Genomic DNA, 17,098 nt, shown 5'->3' on the forward strand with positions numbered 1-17,098 from the left:
TCTTTCCCAAGGAAGATATGCCTGCAACCACAAGGACAGACCTTCTGGCAAAGCTGGAAGGCCTGAGCTGTCTGGCCTGAAGCTGCTAAGGGAAAACAAACTGCAAGGTGCTTGTGTAAGAGTGTAAGAAAAATGATAACCCCCACTCATCCTCTTGTTTCAAACCATGTTTTGAATTCAGTAGGTGAAAATCTTACAGAAACTCTGACCCTCGCCACGGTTGTATTTGGTGCTAATTAGGAATTTTTCCCTAATATTCATTGTGGGTATATCCCCAGATGCAATATCTGAAGCCTGAGCTTTAACTACTTAATGTTGTTCCTTGATATCTTTTTTTTTCCTCATGCCTCCCACTCTGAGGAAGCTGCAGGTAGGCATACTCTGATTTCAGAGAAATGGAGCTAATCCACCCCAGCAGTTCGGTCAGAAAAGGTGGTATTGGTGCCTGTGCTATCTTTACCAGCTATTAAGAGCAGCTTGCACTTTGAGAGATTTCAGGTGGCAGGCAAGAATTGGTGGTTCCCTTTTGAGTTATCTTGTGTTCAAATATAAACAAATAATACCTAAACTTTTCTGCTGTTTGGTGATGCTGTAAGAACTAGCTTGGAAAGATAAGTCAGGACTGATTACCTTGACGTATATAGGTTTATAGATGAAGCATTCACATTTGAATCTTTTGCCTTTAAATGTGTTGCTCCACAAGACTCTGCTGGAGTAAAGACCCTTGAGCTTTGAGGTGATGGGCAAAATGCATTTTTCTTAAACTTCAGATTTATTTAAGGGGTAGAGTGGTGGGGGTTTTGTTTGTGGGGTTTTGGTTTGGTTTTCTTTCAGGATTAGCAAAGCGGAGCATAGCAAAGATGATATTGGCCACCTACAGTCCCTTGTCTGTGCACATCTCTCTTCTTTACAGGCAGTCTATTGGCTATAGGAAACGTGACTGCAAAATTCAGTAAATGTGTATTGCTTTGGGAATATGCATGAATATGATGCAAAGGAAGGAAAGGAGAATTCAAAGACGAATGTTCAGTATGACGATAAATCAGAAGGCTGCATATTGTAATTAGGAGTATCATCACTTTTAGATTTTTCATGGGGTGTTAATTTCTTCATAATCTGAAATAATTGAATCGGGTGATTTTTTTTCTTTTTTTTTTTTTTCTCCCCTTCCCTTGGGAGAATAGAAGGGACTGGCTAGGGTGGTCCCACCCGTCCTTTATTCTTCTGCAATCTATTTATAGCCTCTGCAGAGGGCAAGGAAGGAGGGAGCCTTGGAGGAACACTGTGGCTTAGCCTTGTTTGTTTTACATTGGAAACCCTGGCTTTAACCCCTTCCTTGCTCAGCTGCACCACGAATATCTGAAATCTTTTAGCTTTTGCAAATAAATAAGCACATCTCTTGCTGTCTGTTCCATAAATAAAATATGCATGTTGTTAACTCCGCATTATTACAGAGTAGCTGCCCTTCAATATTTATGAAACTGTCATCTGTTGTTGTGTGTTGGCCTCGTCTCCGTGCTGTGACAGTGTGTGCGTCTAGCACACAGGCGAAGCTCCCGTCCTCTCCAGAGGTGCTCTGTGGGCTTCACGGTGGCAGGGGGTGAAAGGAAGAGCGAGCACCGGCTGATACTTTCAGATTCACTGTACTGAAGAGATAAATGGAATTGCCAGAGGGTTACTAATACCCTTTAAAAGAAGAAATATTCTCTCTCCCAAAAGGATGTGGAAAAAATTAGAGCAATTACATTTGTATCGTGAACCTCTGCACCAAAGGGAACAGGGAAGGGGAGTGGGGAATGCAGTGGAAGGAAGAGGACACAGAGTTCCCATTCTGTGCTCCAGACTAAATAGCAGGGCTTAAAATTGGGGCAGGAGAAAATGGATATCAGTGTTTTTCTGAAATATGTTTGCTCACAAATGTAGGGATGAGCAGGGGGATGTTTTCCAGTTTCACTGTGATGTAGAATATGTTAAAGCTGCACATTCTGACACAATACGGTGCTGCTCCTGTGCAGCTTTATTTGTGTACACAAAGAGAGCAGGCTTTCTCTAGCACCCTGTGCTGGCAGAGCAGCACTTCACAAAGTGGGAAGGAAAGTAAAGGTGGCTTTTTTTTTTCCAGTTAATGCCAATTGATTTTTCTTTATTAAACTGAGTTCTCTCTGCTGCAGCCTCTGCTACTGCGTAACTGGAGATGCCCTGCTTGCAAATGTCTGTGAAGTCAGTCTATTTTCCATCTGTAAGTAATGTTTTAGTGTTTAATGCAATTTATCTTCACTCAAATTGCAGAAGATGTCAACACTAAAACATTTGCTACAGACATCATAAACTCGAGACATTGGCAAGCACTGCTGAACAGAGCAGAAACAGTGGCAGTGAATACATATTTTTAAACCATCTGGTATGCAAGTGCTATTGGATCAAAAATTGACATGGTGTAAAAAACTCACCACTGTTTGTCAGATGACCTTTGGGCAGTCAACAGAGAAGTCCGTACTGCATGTAAATGCACTTGAAATAATAGTACGTCCTGTCTCGGTTCATACTCCTGGGCCTTGTTCTCTGGCTTGCCAGATTTCAGAAACTAATAGGCTTATTTAGTAACGTTTAGAAGAAGCTCAGATAAACCAGTGCCTTGAGGGCTTTGCGCACCACTCAGCTCTCTGAATACGCACTTCCTTCCCTCTGTGGTGTGCAGGGAAGCAGAGCTGCGAGAGCCGTGGGTGGGAGAGATCCCTTTTCTTTTTCTCTCTCCGTGTCTGTTTTGATGTTTTGCTTTCTATCCAGATTTCCCTTTGTCAGAAGCGGCTTGCATGGGTAGTATATACACATGCATGTGCGCACACAAACACAGGCACTGCTGTTTATTTTATCTTTGTGGTATATGTCTGTAGTGGGAAGAGGACTCACGGGGCTCTTCATGTTTTGATGCAGAAGCCCCTTGAAAACAAGTAGCCTGGTTATTGCCAGTCTTTGGCTTAGGGTAGCGTATACTTCAGCAGGGATGTCTCTGCAGACAGCTGTTCCTGAAATAAACGTTGCAAAGTCTCTAGAATTTTCCCCTTTCCTTCCCAGAGGATTTCTAGCTCGTTTCTGACCATGCGTCAGATGAGTGTGCATTTACTGCTGCCTATAAGCAGCAGCCAGCATGAGAAATGGTAAAATTTCTCAGATAGCCCTTAAAGTGTGATTGAAAGTAGGGGCCATATGAGCAAAAAGTCTGAAAGGCTGAGTGTGTGCAGTCTCCCTCCGTTACAGGTGGCTCAGAGTGACCCCAGAGAAAAGTGGCTGACAGCTCCTGGCGTTAAAAAGCCAGCTACTATGAAAACCCTATTCCAGGCCTGGCCACCCCCACATAGAGCAACCATGATTCTGCCTTTCATGGTTAAACCAGGCTTTAAAATACACTGTCTAGCAAAGATTACTTGGAATTACAAACATGGTAAAAACAATAAAAGGAAAATGAAGATACCCCCTTTCTGCAGTAGTGACAGGTTGTCCTACAGCATCTCCCTGTCTCAAAATACATATAAATATCATGTCTACAACAGGCTTTTGAGACAAACACCCCATTACTACACAGGTATAGGAAGAAATCTTCAGCACCCCCACATATCCTTTTGCTTCAGCTTTAACTTTTTTTTTCCCCTTCAGAGAATGAGGTAATTTCCAGATTAATGCTGTCTCTTTGTGAACAGACTTAACTAGGTTGCTCTAGATCTCTTTGTCTTGGAGGATGAATAATACACAGGTGATAGCAATGTGAGTCATTTGCTCCCTTAAAAGCAGCTGACATTATGTTTTCATTAGGCAAAAACTAAGAGGCTCAGCATGGATTAAGCACCTGAGTTTTACAGTCTGCCAGTAGGTTTATGTGTACGGGAAAGACAGCCACATCTCCTGGAAGGTGAAGTTGCACCGAATGAATTTACTGTCATCATTTGGAAAGCTCTTCTGTAGACAGATATTCCTTGCCGAAAAGGAGCATTACTCAATTGCAGACTGTGTCCTCTGGGAGGAGGAACAGGGTGCCCAGGAGTCCTTGAGATTATGAATGGGATAAGTTTAAATGAAACTTCTTCCATTGCCCTTTGTATTGAGAGGACAGGGAGATGAGCAAATAGATCAAGGAGTGGACTTCCCTCCTGCACACACACACACGCGCTAGCACACGATTCCTGGATTTGCATAAGCCTCTTGACAGAAATGCACGCAAACTACACCTGCCTCCTGGGGCTACTGAATAAAAATGGGGAGGTGACATGGGACGTGCTGAGGCATTCTTAGATATTATTTTCCTTATTCCCATAAGAAAGACATTGATATCACAGAGATCTCTGGTTTGGGCTTTAAATAAGCTAGAGCCAAAGTACAAACCTATTTTTAGGTGACTTTAAAATATCCTGACGTGTTACCAAGCGGGCTTTAACCCAGCTAAAACATGTGTAAACAGTTAATTCAATATATTGCCGAGACAGAGAATTTCTGCTTTCTTAGAGTGTAGGTTAGTAAGTGCTTTCTTCACCACACAAGCACTAAAAAGGAAGGAAGATAAAAATGTAAGCAACAGTGACACCTGACACAGTGTCAGTCTCCAAGCATCCTCTTGATACGTACTAGCACCACAATACCTTCTCCAAAGTCACATCTTCTATTCAAGCACACATTGGAAAAAAAGAAAATAAACCCGCAATGCACAGCCTTCAGTCTAGCTTTCTAATGCTATATTGCTTAATAATTTAAGGACAGTGATAGCCTAAAAATTGCAGTCTTAGCAGCTTCACATAACCTACATTAGACAGAGGGTGAATATCATATTTATTACGTACTCAAGATGTCTGACTTTATCAAGACGAAGTCTTCTGTGTGCCTGGCACTATATCACTTAGAAGAGCTCAGCTATATGTTATGTATTACTAACAAAGCCATCTATAATCAATTTAAGGGGCTGGTGTTCACCGTCTCTGCTTCCCCCGCTGCTGCTCATGGAGCCTCACTGGAAGAAACAGCAGCTCTGCAGGGACAGCCCAGAGAGAGAGGAGCCAACTTGAGTATCGTGAACAGTGTCACCGTGCTATCATGGTGTCTTCTGATAGGTTTCCCTTTCCCCACGACAGTGCTTGTCCTTGGTGGGTCCCTCTGCTTAGGACCTGTGGCACCAGGAGCACTGCAGCTGTACTACCACCAGCCTTACTAGCTCTGCTGGCTAGATGGTGTGGTTTGCAGACAAGGTGATGTTTTCTGGTGTGACACTTTTGGAAATGGTATCTTTCCAGTTAAGAGGTTGCTTTTTCTATTTAGAAAAGTGTGACGTCAGTGCAGGGCTAAGAGGTCATGGGAATAACTTCTTAGCAAGGTAATTTCTGAGTTCAGGGGTCTTTGAATTCAAACGATAATATATTTCAATGTTATTTTCTTACACCGTTATGGTTTTATCAGAGTACTAAACTGGAAAAATACATTCATCTCTTGAGAATGCAGATGCTTCATGGGGCCTACTATTTACTGTAGCAGAGAAAGGGTGTGATTTCAGGGCTTAGAAGATCTGTAGAGAGAACTGATTTCCTCAGGAGATTATGGTATTTCCATAAACGTGGCAGGGAATATTGTGGTAACTGCAATGACACACACAAAAAAAAAGATCTGCGTTCTTCCTGTCATACTGGTTTCTTTTTGCAGGCTTTGTGACTCTAGCTAGATTTTGTTTTTCAGCTGACAGTCATCCTACAATCTACAGCTCAGCTGGAGTTACCTGCGTGGATTCCTCTTGATTTTCTCAAAGGATTCCCAGTCTTCTGGATTTTGGCATTAATGTTAGATGTTTGCCACCTATCTCTCTGAGCTCTGGATTATGCTGCCGGCTGGCTGAGTTGCAAGAGACTGTTCCCCTTTTGTACTAGTGATGATTAGCTGTTAATACAGGTGCACTGTGCAGGCTCCAGGTGCCTTCTTTGAAAAGACCTCTGTTTTTCACGAAGAATTGAATTGCTGCCGCTCTGAAGTGTTACATCTCCACTGTTCTGTGCTGCGGCGGGGGGCAGAAGCCTTTATTTCCACCAGGATGGCGTGAGAGTTGGCTGTCACAGTGCAGTTACAATACTGTACAATACAGTCGCCAGCCCCAGTAAATCAGCACAGCCGGTACTTGCTGGGTTGCCATCTTATTCAGTATATAACTCTCTTCACCAACACAAAACTTGTTCCTGAAATGTGGTATCGGTCAGCGGAATTTGCAGGACCAGAGATCAGCTAAATGTCACCATATCATGATAGCTCACATTCCCCTGTAATGTGGCAGCGGTGACAGGGTTATTAATAGGTGTAGGTACCTGTTCTGGATGCTTTATGGGAGCACAGCGGGCATAAATGGCAGCGAAGGGATTTGTTTGTGGGTTGAGTGACTTCACGGGATAACAAATGTTATCGGCTGCCACGCTGTCAAGGACACAATTAATTCTGGTTGCGCAGTACAGTTAATTTGGTATGCATCTCAAATGTTTTCAATGAGCTTTGCATGCAGATCCAGTGGACCGTAAGAAAAGTTTCTTTTTAGCCCTCAAATCTGCTTCATCTATTTTAAAGTGATTCTAAAGGGACCTGACAGTGTCCCTTTATGTGAAACAGAGCTGCTGGTTGAAGTCAGAGGCTCTCTGCTCCGTGCTCTCCCTCTCCCTGGGGGCACTTGGTCTGATTGCCTTTTTGTAAGACTCCAGACTCCACCGTATCAGCCTCCTAATCAGCTCCTAGAGCCCTCTAGGTGCAGGACGATCACCCACAAGTGGCAATCTGTAGCAGGATTCCTGCCTTCGGGGAGCTCCAGTTAAAGGGTTGTGCTGGCCCTTGTTCATGGAAATGAAAGCCTGGCTTAACCATTATGTTCAAACCTTTCTCAGGTATTTCTAGGGCATCAATTTTAAAGTTGAAGTCCTAACATAAGAATTTAGTTTCACAAGGTCTCGTCTTGTGTTGGAAAAATGTGCTGATTATATATTTTTTTTTTTAATTCATCATAAGGAAGTGGTAACACACAGAGTAACGGATTTTTAATTACCATTCTTCCTAGCCACCCTCTGTGTCTTCTGTTTTCAACTTAGGTTGGTGAAAGTCAAGTTTGTTGTTAGAACAGCAAACTTGGTAGTAATGGGAGCAAAGAAAGAATGAGCTCTTTGTTTAGGAACTTACTTAAGTGTGGAGAGGAAAAACTCCTCTTAAAAAAAAACAGGGAAGGGGCAGTAACTTAAATGCAGCTATTAAGCCATATTATTGGGACCCTGGATTTGTTCTTAATGGAGGAAAATTAGCAATGCAAATATTTCTAGTCACCAATTATCCATGATATAAATAGGTCGGAAATTTGCACTGTTAATACCAGCCGTGTTGAAACCTTTTCTCAGCAGTTCATCAGCAGAGAGATTTTGGGCTTTTTCTCTGATTTGTATTCCTGTGGCTTGTTAAAGGCTTGAAGGAGGGGGAGGAGAACAGGAGTAGGAGAAAAACAGGTTTAATGGGCTGTAAGGAGTAAAACTCTTTTCTGTTACTTCTACTGTAAACAAAATGATCAGCTGAAGCCTGACTTTGTTTAAAAAGGAAAAAAAAAAGAGTAAATAGCAGTGATTCTCTTGTGCTATTGCTCTTCCATACTACTACTTTATGTGCCTTCCTTACAGGGTTTCATCCTTTAAATACAAAGAGGCATTAAAGGCACATAACTGTCAGAACTGTTCTCTCCAGCCAGTATTTCTGCAGAACACATCAATAATCCAGTGCCGTGGGGAGACTGGGGTGCCATGCTGGTGGGCACCGTGCATGCATGAGTCACCCCAACTCTTCCTTGGCAGGTCTTTAGCACCTTTCAGGGCACCCAAAGAGTTTAGAAGCTACTTTTAGCCAACATATTTTACTGAATGAAATATCTTGGTCAGGGACCAGATGTTTCTGTTGAAAACTGAATACACACGCAGACACATGGAGGAGATGCGCCTGCTTTCCTGTCTGCTGTTTAATTTTTAATTATATGAATTGAGTGATTGTGGGTTGCATGCTTTTCTCCAGTCTGCTCTTTCATCTTGCATCCCCACTAAGAAACAGCAGCTTTTCTGGTGCAGAAAGCCATGAATGAGATAACCCAACATGCTAGTACTGACAGAAAACGGCGTTTTGTGAATTTGGCATTGGTATTATGGGATGCCGTAGCTCAGGCTGTGGAATAGCTGTGCCATCCAACAACATACTTGCTACCTCTCAAAGAGGAAGAGTACTCAGCCTGAGGTAATTCTTTGGAGTAGCCATATGTTTAGTATTCAAAAAATAAATGAAGAGAGAAGGTAAAGGAATTTTTAGGCTCGTGTTCAGCATCACCTTCTGGAGAATATAAGCTTACCCGTGGGATGAAGTAAGCCCTAAGCTTCTGCTGGAACTTCTGCTGTATTAGCAACATCCTCCAAGGTTTTATAATCAGCCACAACTGCCCAAATGAACTAAGAGGATGGGGTTATAGGCTGGCTGCATAAGTAGCTTATATGTTTGGGGTTTTTCCCCTCCCTGGAAATTCCTAGCACATTGACAGAATAGTACATATGTTGTACCTGCATAAGAGCTGTGAGGTGGCTGTCGCTATGTTCTGCTGTAATGGAATGAGAATGTCGCTTTATTTGATGTCCATGAAGAGAGACAGTCAGAACTCAGGCCTGAAGGCAGAAAACCTTGTTTGTCTTCTTTGTTTCATTCCAGCAACCAGACCAACTCAACTCCCTTGCCGTTGAATCCAGAGTACAAACTGCTGGAACTCAGCAGTGTTGCTCAGTGAGCAATTCCTTTGCTTGCAAAGAAAACATTCCAGGTGAAGGATGAGCTTCACTGACACTTTTGGGGTGCCAGACTGGGGTTCAGATATTTGTGTTGCTTCTGTATCGGTTAAGATTTCTCTGCAAGGACAGGTGGTGCTATTCCCTTGGCAATTCTTAGCCCATTGGCTTATGTGGAATTAACAGTGATGCTCACAGAAGTTTGTCTGTGAAGTTGACATTGGAAAGTCAATGAGCAATGTACTGCATGATCATATTTACATGTTGCATGCAGTAGGACTGTTTGCAAGGGCTTTCCAGTAGTGTGTGGATGTGCTAGCAGGCCAGGTCAGGCTGTGATCCTGCCTGCAACAAGTGTGGTCCTGTGCAAGACAAATTGCTTGGCAGGTGTGTGAGTATGTGCACATTTGGCTGAAGCAGGTCAAAGCGAAGTGGTCCTTTTTGCTGATTATATTAGTGTTCTAGTTAAAAACTCATTCTGCAGCAATGATTAACCCTCACGCATGGAGGAGGCAACTGAAGGCTTGGGGCTTATGGCCCTGGTCAGTAGTAATGTGATCTGTGTATTACATACAGATCATGCAGTTTTATACAGGAACATTTTTAGCCTATTTCATCAAAACTCACCCTTTGAAGAAGCAGTGCACAGGGTGAGGGGAGAATGGTGTTCGCAAAGGCTTCTGCTCCTCAGCTTTTCCCGAGAAGAGCTGTAGCAGCTGCTCCTCTCCTGTGGCTGCTCACTGTGGGATCACACTGCTCTCATTGCCCTCCGTTCTCAGCTGCCGTGTCAGATCAGGGCATCGGTCCATCTACTCCAGGGCTGTGCCTGCTCCTGTTTGAGAGCTTACCCATACCCACTCCTGCACTTAGCTCAGTAACTAGCACCAAGCACATGCAAGGAAGATTAATTTCTCCTGTCTTTCCCTTTCTGTCTCCTGGCATCTGCTTGTGCCTCAGAGCACTTCAGTAGGAGCTGGACATGAGGAGCTGTGGTACCACAGTGCTTCGGCTGGCAGAGAGTCCTAAGAAACTCTATGTTGTCCTGTCAATTCTCTCTGTGAATTCATTGTATGGTGTATGTGCACCTGCATCCTGGAGAACTTGGAAACCCACATACCTCGAGAACATTTTACTTTAGTGATTCAGGATGGAGCATTATCATCACTTGTCAGAAATACATTATGAAGGCAGAAGGGAAGGCAGCTTGTCTCCGCATGCTTAACCCAATGAGGAATAGCAGCTCTCAAGGGATAGCAGTTCCTATTTAAAAACTAAAGAATGATAATTTTCTTTCAAATATCTTCAGAGATTTACATGTCATTAACCCAGGCACTCAAATCTGGTGGACCCCAAAACGCCGAAAACTGGACCAGAGCACTAATCCCCTCCTGAAAACTAAGATGACAGAGGTCCTCCCCCACGCTCAGTGGTTAGCAAAAAGCACAAGATTGTTGGTGACAAGCTAAGCAATTGCATGCCCATTGTGTTGCCAGAAGGACAGCTTTCCCCTTGTGTTCTGTTTGCTATAAAGCTTTGCATGCAGTTCAGGGGATAACCTGTATTAAAACAATTAATAATTGGACCCTGGATGGTTAAAGGAACAATCTCTCTTACGAGTGTTGCAGGAGAAGTGACAGTGGGAGCTGGGAAAGTGTTCCCTCCTTGGGGTGAGACAAGAGCCTGTGATGGCTGTGCAGTGGCAGTGCTGGGCTTGAATTGCCTTAGCTTTGGAGCAACTCATGTCAAGCAACAAGAACACAAAGAAAGCAACCAAATGCTAACACAGAAGCAAACTTTTTGTTAAATTCTACAGCATTTGGCGCTTTGGTCTGTGATTCAGTGTTTGTTTGAGGTTTTTCCCCCATGAGTAGGTTTTCCTGTCTGCTTGTGTGATGGGGGTGCAGATGTCAGGCAGGTGAATGTGGAATGGTGGCAGAGTTAGCTTGCTGATGGTATCATCAGAACGTTCAAGTGATGTCCCTGTGCAGAGCAAAAGTGATGCTGCTAAGATAGTTCACTTCATTTGGGGAGCCAAGAAAGACTTGATAGCCTCCAGGCCAGGAGAGCTTAGTGTGCAAAGCACTGCCAAGTGGTGCTTTCTGCACGCTTTGTTGGCGTGGCAGCGTGGCAAACTTCTGGAAAGGGCAGAAGTGAAGAAGGTAGAAATTGCCAAGCCCAGATGGACTGGGAAAGGTATGTGTGTGTGTTTTAGCTCACACACAGAATATTGATAACATCTTTTTCCAGCATGCTGAGCCAGTTGTCACTATATGCCAGTCTCTAAATTTCATACGTTGCGTCTTTGCCTAGCAAGCTTAAACTCCTTATCATTCCTTTCAAGGCTTTCATGCTTGCATCTTGGTGCTTTTGTCTATTTGTCATTGCTTCCTACTGTCTCCTTAAAGCTGCCTTTGTTGTCTTTTTTTCACCCACGACTTCACCTTTTTCCTATCACTCACAGTAATCGTGAGGCTGGAATAGCCTGCCTGCAATACCACCGAGTCCCCTGATGGGAAAGGCCCACTGCAGTACAAAGTGGTGATGCAGAAAAAGCCAGCAACATGTTCAATCACTGTTTCGATTGCTGTTGATAGGATTTGTGTTGTGTGCAAATGTTGGTATGTGCTGGTTTCTTAAAATTAAGGACGCTAGATGTCACATACAAAGGCTGTGCATTTTTAAATCATGAGGTATAAAAATTGGATGTTCCTGTTTAGTAAAACTTGAAATACCAGGGAAGTCTTAGATAGAAATTTCATACTCTCTTGCTAATATTTTTAAAAAAGCAAGTGGTTGACCCAATTAATTAAGCCTAATATTTGTGTTAAATAATTTATTTATTTTTTTAAATCGTGACAGGATTTTGTCTATAAAGACCTAGGGTGTTACTAAGCCAATTCCGGTTAGAGTGGATTTATGGAAAAGTGTTTCCATCTTTTGACACTGCAAGTTTAATTAATAAAGATAACTGTTCAGTAGTGATATACTAACCTTTGTAAGGCATTTCACATAATGCATCTGATTGAAATACGCAGTGCTGAATAGTAGTGCATCAAATTTGATCAATGACCAGAACTCAAAAGCAGTTCTTGTTGGACAGTCATCAAACAGGGTTGTTTCTAGACTTAGCAGGGACGGGCACTGGCTCCAGTCAACACCTCCATCACAGAGATAGGAAATAAATCTTATAATATTTGTGCATGACAAATGTAAGCAGATGATTGCTAAGGTTCTTACACAGCTATATAAACTAAGAGCTTTTCCAGAGTCTTGCACAAGGTTGCACAGTCTTTGGGCAGAGTAATCCAGCTTTTCGTTATACAGAAACAGCCCTTTTTGATATGGCACACGCAGCTGGGGGTTTCTTGAGACTTGCCCTGTCTTTCAACCCGGTGGAATGGACTATAATGTGGTCCTTGGACCTAGATAGGGAACACTTTGGTGTTGGGAAGTGCAAAAGAGCATCCAGTACTCTTTGTGTTACAAGAGGACTGTTAAATTGGAAGTAAGAGAAGGGCAAACATAATCTAAGGTTGAGAAAAATACATAATGGTAGACTGGAGGAGATCAGTTTGCTTTCCTTATTAATATGAAGATGGGGAGGAATTTGATTATGGTATATAAATCATTTCATGGGGAGAAGAAAGGCTTTTTAAGGGTTTCTTAATCAAATGAAAAAACATATTAGAAGGACTTAATAGCTGGAAACTTTAAGTCACGGTGAATTCAAATGGAAGCAAGGAAAAGGTTTCTAGCAGAGAAGGTGGGCAACTTTTAGAACAATCCACTACTGGAAGTGACAAATTCTCCATCTTCAGGTGACTTTAATGACACCTGGGTGATATTCTTGGAGATCTTGTGAAGCATATGTTTTCTGTATGAATAGCAAGACTGTGTTGCTTTACAGTCTGTGATGAAACAAGGTATGAGACTGATGATCTCACGTTCCCTCAAGACCTTAAAATCTCTTTCTCTCTATCTGGGTACACAGCTTTTCTTTGTATACCTTGCCTGGTATATTGAACAAACGGGGGAAAAAGCCATGAATCCGGCACTGTTTCCAATTCAAGGAGGTTCAGCAAGGACAGTATGCAGAAATATGCAGGTGACAGCCTTAGGCAGAGCTTTGCTGGAAAGTATGGGGATCTTAAATGAGCCAGGGTGCGAAAAGCAGAAGATGGTGGAGCGGTTCCTGTAGGAAGGAGCTAGAGCAGACTCCTGTGGCATCACCTGGGCAGCAGGTAAGGAAGATGATTAATTGCAGGTTTCTTGTGTGGATTTAGAAGGTCAAAAAGCAAGAGGGGAACTACCATACTAATCAGGAGACAAACAATCAGTGTAGGAAGTTCACAGGGTGAAGGTGAGAGAAAGATGGAGGGATTTTAGTATAACATAGGATGGGAAATGCATAGCATCCTGGAGGGACAAGGAAGAGGGGCCTCAGGCAGTGCAACAGGGACAGCAGTAATACTGACAACAGCCAAGGAAACTGAAAGAAGAAGAAGGATTGCTGGGGGAGATGGGTTGCTCAGCCTTCATCACGATGAAGCTGAGTGACAGCAAGGCAAAATGTTGTTAAGAAAGGCTTTGAAGGGAGTCTGGCCATGTTGTCATGCAGAGAGAAGTTTGAGATTTCTGCAGACCCTCTGCCTTACTTGCTATGTTGTACGTCTCTTCTGAAGGGAGTGCCTGGGGGTGCTATTGCAGAAGATATATGGGATAAATATGGTACAATATAATGTCCCTGATGGTGGCTGTCAGTCAATAGGGATCTCGCACTATTGTAATGTGTTTACACCACAGTTATCAGAAACTAAATGGCCAGGGATGAAGAGAGTACTGCGCCAGTAATCTTGGCTGCTACTTCAGCTGAATGACAGATACAAACCCTTAACCCAAAAAAGGAAAAGCGATCTGGGCAAACAGCAGTAATCTGTCTGTAGATTCATTTTACAGCTAATCAAAGTTGGATATAACAAGCTTGTAGCATCTGGCAGTCCATAAATGGTATGATGAAACCTTTAACTCTTTGACTTTCTGACAATGCTGCTGTGATTTAAACAACTCTTATTATGTTAAACACTGGAGGAGTGGAAGGGAGGACAGAAAAGAGAAAATTGTTGAATTGTGGGACCTTACATCTTTTGAAGAGGCTGTCATCTCATCCCTTCAACCACACAGGACTCAACGGCATGGAACTTTGATCTTTTGCAAGACCTGTAAATTCTATAAACACTAAAACCCTATGTCCAGAGTTATCGTCAGCACTTGGTTTTGCCTGCATGAAGCTCACTGAGGCAGAAAACATGTTGGAAACAGATTTTCATCTTTAGGAATTCAGTTTGTATCAAATAATTGTTAACATAAGAAGACCTGCAGTTATGTGAAGTATCATAAGACTTGCTGCTTTGCAGCATTAAAAAAAATCCCTTGACCAAAAGGGGCGCCTTTTAATATCATCCCTAAGAGCCAGAAAGCTATAGTATAGACACCTAAGTAGTCAAGTTCAAATGGGTTCTCTGTTCCTGCTGAGGGAATTCTGCTGAGCGAGTCATAGGTGTGTTGCACGCAGCATGTACACCATAGAGCAGCAGAAGCATTGGGAACTGTTGTTTCATTGTTTCTTGATGCAGAAGTCTGAACAAAAAAGAGTGCAACCTCTGAGAGTAGTCACCTAAATTTAGAAACAATATTTTAAGGCTAAACAGTGTTTTGCTTGGAACAGTAGTTTGAGGCTTTTGGTATGCATTATGCCTATACAAATTTGCATCTAACCTAATAGCAGGAGAGATTCAGGGGGATATACAAGGCTTGTTCTTATCCATTTTTGACTAATTCTCTTTGTGTGTATCCCTGTTGCTCTTTAATGGATGCAGACCCTTTCAACAAGGCTTTCCTTGGTAGTTTCTTTAACTACACTTCTCTACTATTCTTATTCCTAAGCTCTTAACAGATAAAGTTCTCTGAAATTCTGATGCTCTTTTAATGTGGCTCTTAATCTCAACTTTGCCTTGTCCATATGTAATCGTCAATCATTATTATAGCTTGTTATGCACTGGTAATGTGCTTGGCTTTGTACATGGTAGAAAATGAGAATGACTGCTGGAAAGATGAACTAATAGACTAGGGATGTGCTGGGAAACCTCAGAGAAGGGAGAAATGTGGAGGTCTAGTTTTATATGTGATTGCTATTATTGTCTCCCTTCTGAGCACTCTGAATGAAGTCTGAGGACATGCATTGCCTTTCTCATCTGTCCATCCAATTACTTTGTTTTCATTCTGTTCTGTGTTCTAAAATATGGCAAACTGAGGTGGAAGAGTGTTTTGTGCTGCATTTCTGCAGTTTTTTCTAATTTATCCCTGGCTTTGTGTATGTGTGGCTCTGCCCCAGCACCTATTTGTGCAGAGAATTTGGAAACTGTTCACTGAGGCTTTCCAATTGCCCGCTCCTCTTTTGTCCACCTGTGGAGCATCGTTTGTGTAGCTGCAAGCAGAGCAGACCGTATCTCAGGGGAAGAACAAGAGCTTGTGCTTGTATTCAGAGTGATTGGCAGGGAGCCTCATTCTTAGAAATACTGTAGGAATGTCACGCCAGAGCACTTGGGAAGACAGAGATATATATAGAGCTCCCTTTCATTCAACTGTTTTCTAATGGAGTTTCTGCCTATTACCTGAAGTTAGGGAGTGTATTCATTATCTAGTGCATAATGTGGTTGATTGCAGGCTTTAAAGTAGGCAACAGTGTTTATAAATCAAGAAAAGTTGATCAGAATTAAAACTGAAGTATCAGTAAAAATGTGTAATCAGCTATTAGGAATAGTTTTAACAGCAGTCTTTAGTCAGCTTCCCCTAAAACAAGGCACATAATCTGTTGGTAATAATGATAAATGTCCTTAGAGATATTATGAATTGAACCTCAGTACTGACTTCCAGTAATATTTATTGTAAGACTCCATGACTTATTCAGTGTCCCCTTATGCACTGCTTATCTTCTCTTGCTCTTCGTATCTGAGATCTGCTTTGAATTTTTACAGAATGCTCACTTCAGCTGTATTTTTGAAAGGAAACATGACATCCAGTCCCCTCCTTAGAGTCCTGTGAATGAGCATGTTATCAGTGAATCAGCCTTGAAATGTTACAGTGCTGGTTTAGTATTTGTCAACATTTGTATAAAACGTGCACAAAGCCAAACCATAAAGAACTCAACACTTAAACAAAGAGCAGGAAGCATCTGAATTGGCCTGAGAGTTTGAGATTACTTGAGCTCCAGAGATTACCATGGACGTTTGTTTCTGTGATTTTTCCTAGCTCTTGGTGTAGCTTGCACCTTTGCTTCTAGGCAGAAAGCCAGTGCCCCTCCGTCAAATAGCCAAGAAACATGTTACAGGGGGACTGCAGCTTTTTCTAGCCACACAAGAATACACTGAAGTGGTAAAACGCTGCTGAATACAAGGCTGAACTATCTTAGCTAACAGTAGTTTTTCCAATAGAATGATTGATTCTGATCCTGTTGAGTTGATGCCCTTTTCTGGCCTCTGTTAAAAGTAGAGGATAGAGTGGATGTCATTTTGTTTGGTTGAAATACAGAGATTTACTCCCACCTCCATTTCATCTAGCTGTAAGCTTGCTTCCAGCTGGAACAAAGCACTCCTTAAGTTTGGGCAGTGATATCTTGAGCTACTGGAAAGGGGCCAGTCCAAAGCACTTGATTTCAAGGAGATTTAATATAAAGTTTCTCCTCAGAAGAATGTGAACTTGGTGCCAAAGGCCTTGATTAAGACCATTTCTAAACCTGTTGGACATTGTCAGATGCCTTTCCTGGTGATTTAATTAGCTTTGTAGGAAGGTTTAGTGTCAGCTCAGAAAACAAATGGGGAGAGAGGGTATTACTGGCTGTCAACAATACGTTAAAGTGTTATGTGAGAATTCAGCTTTAAAAGCATTTTTCTCAAGTATTAGCCACAGTTCTCATAAATCACAGAATAACAGTTTCAAAATTATCCTATACAGGCCATGTTGAAGAAATCTTCATTATCTGAAAGGTTACATGAAATGGTGGCTTGAGGTTTACCCCAGCTGCAGGGACTCTGTGACCGATGCATCCAGGGGCATGGCAGAGCAAGTCAGGGAGGATTTTTCACAAGGGTGAAATAAATAGGAAAGACAGAGAAGTTGGTTGACATTCAGAAATGCAGCTGCCAGATATCAGCTCTGCTTAGCAGAAGGCAGGGTGGTCTCTGCTCAGGTGTCCTCTTGTTACAGGAGCCCTCTGGAGAGCTGTGCCGCTGAGGTCA

General features: G+C 42.4%; 1 protein-coding gene across 19 annotated transcripts in view; it reads left to right on the plus strand.

Moving 5' to 3' along the window:
- PTPRF (protein tyrosine phosphatase receptor type F) overlaps positions 1–17,098 on the plus strand; it is a 393,802-nt gene that overhangs the window by 227,394 nt on the left and 149,310 nt on the right. The window lies entirely within an intron of this gene.

This window comes from Larus michahellis, chromosome 8 (genome assembly GCF_964199755.1).
Source record: "Larus michahellis chromosome 8, bLarMic1.1, whole genome shotgun sequence".
In the NCBI taxonomy this organism is placed as follows: domain Eukaryota; kingdom Metazoa; phylum Chordata; class Aves; order Charadriiformes; family Laridae; genus Larus; species Larus michahellis.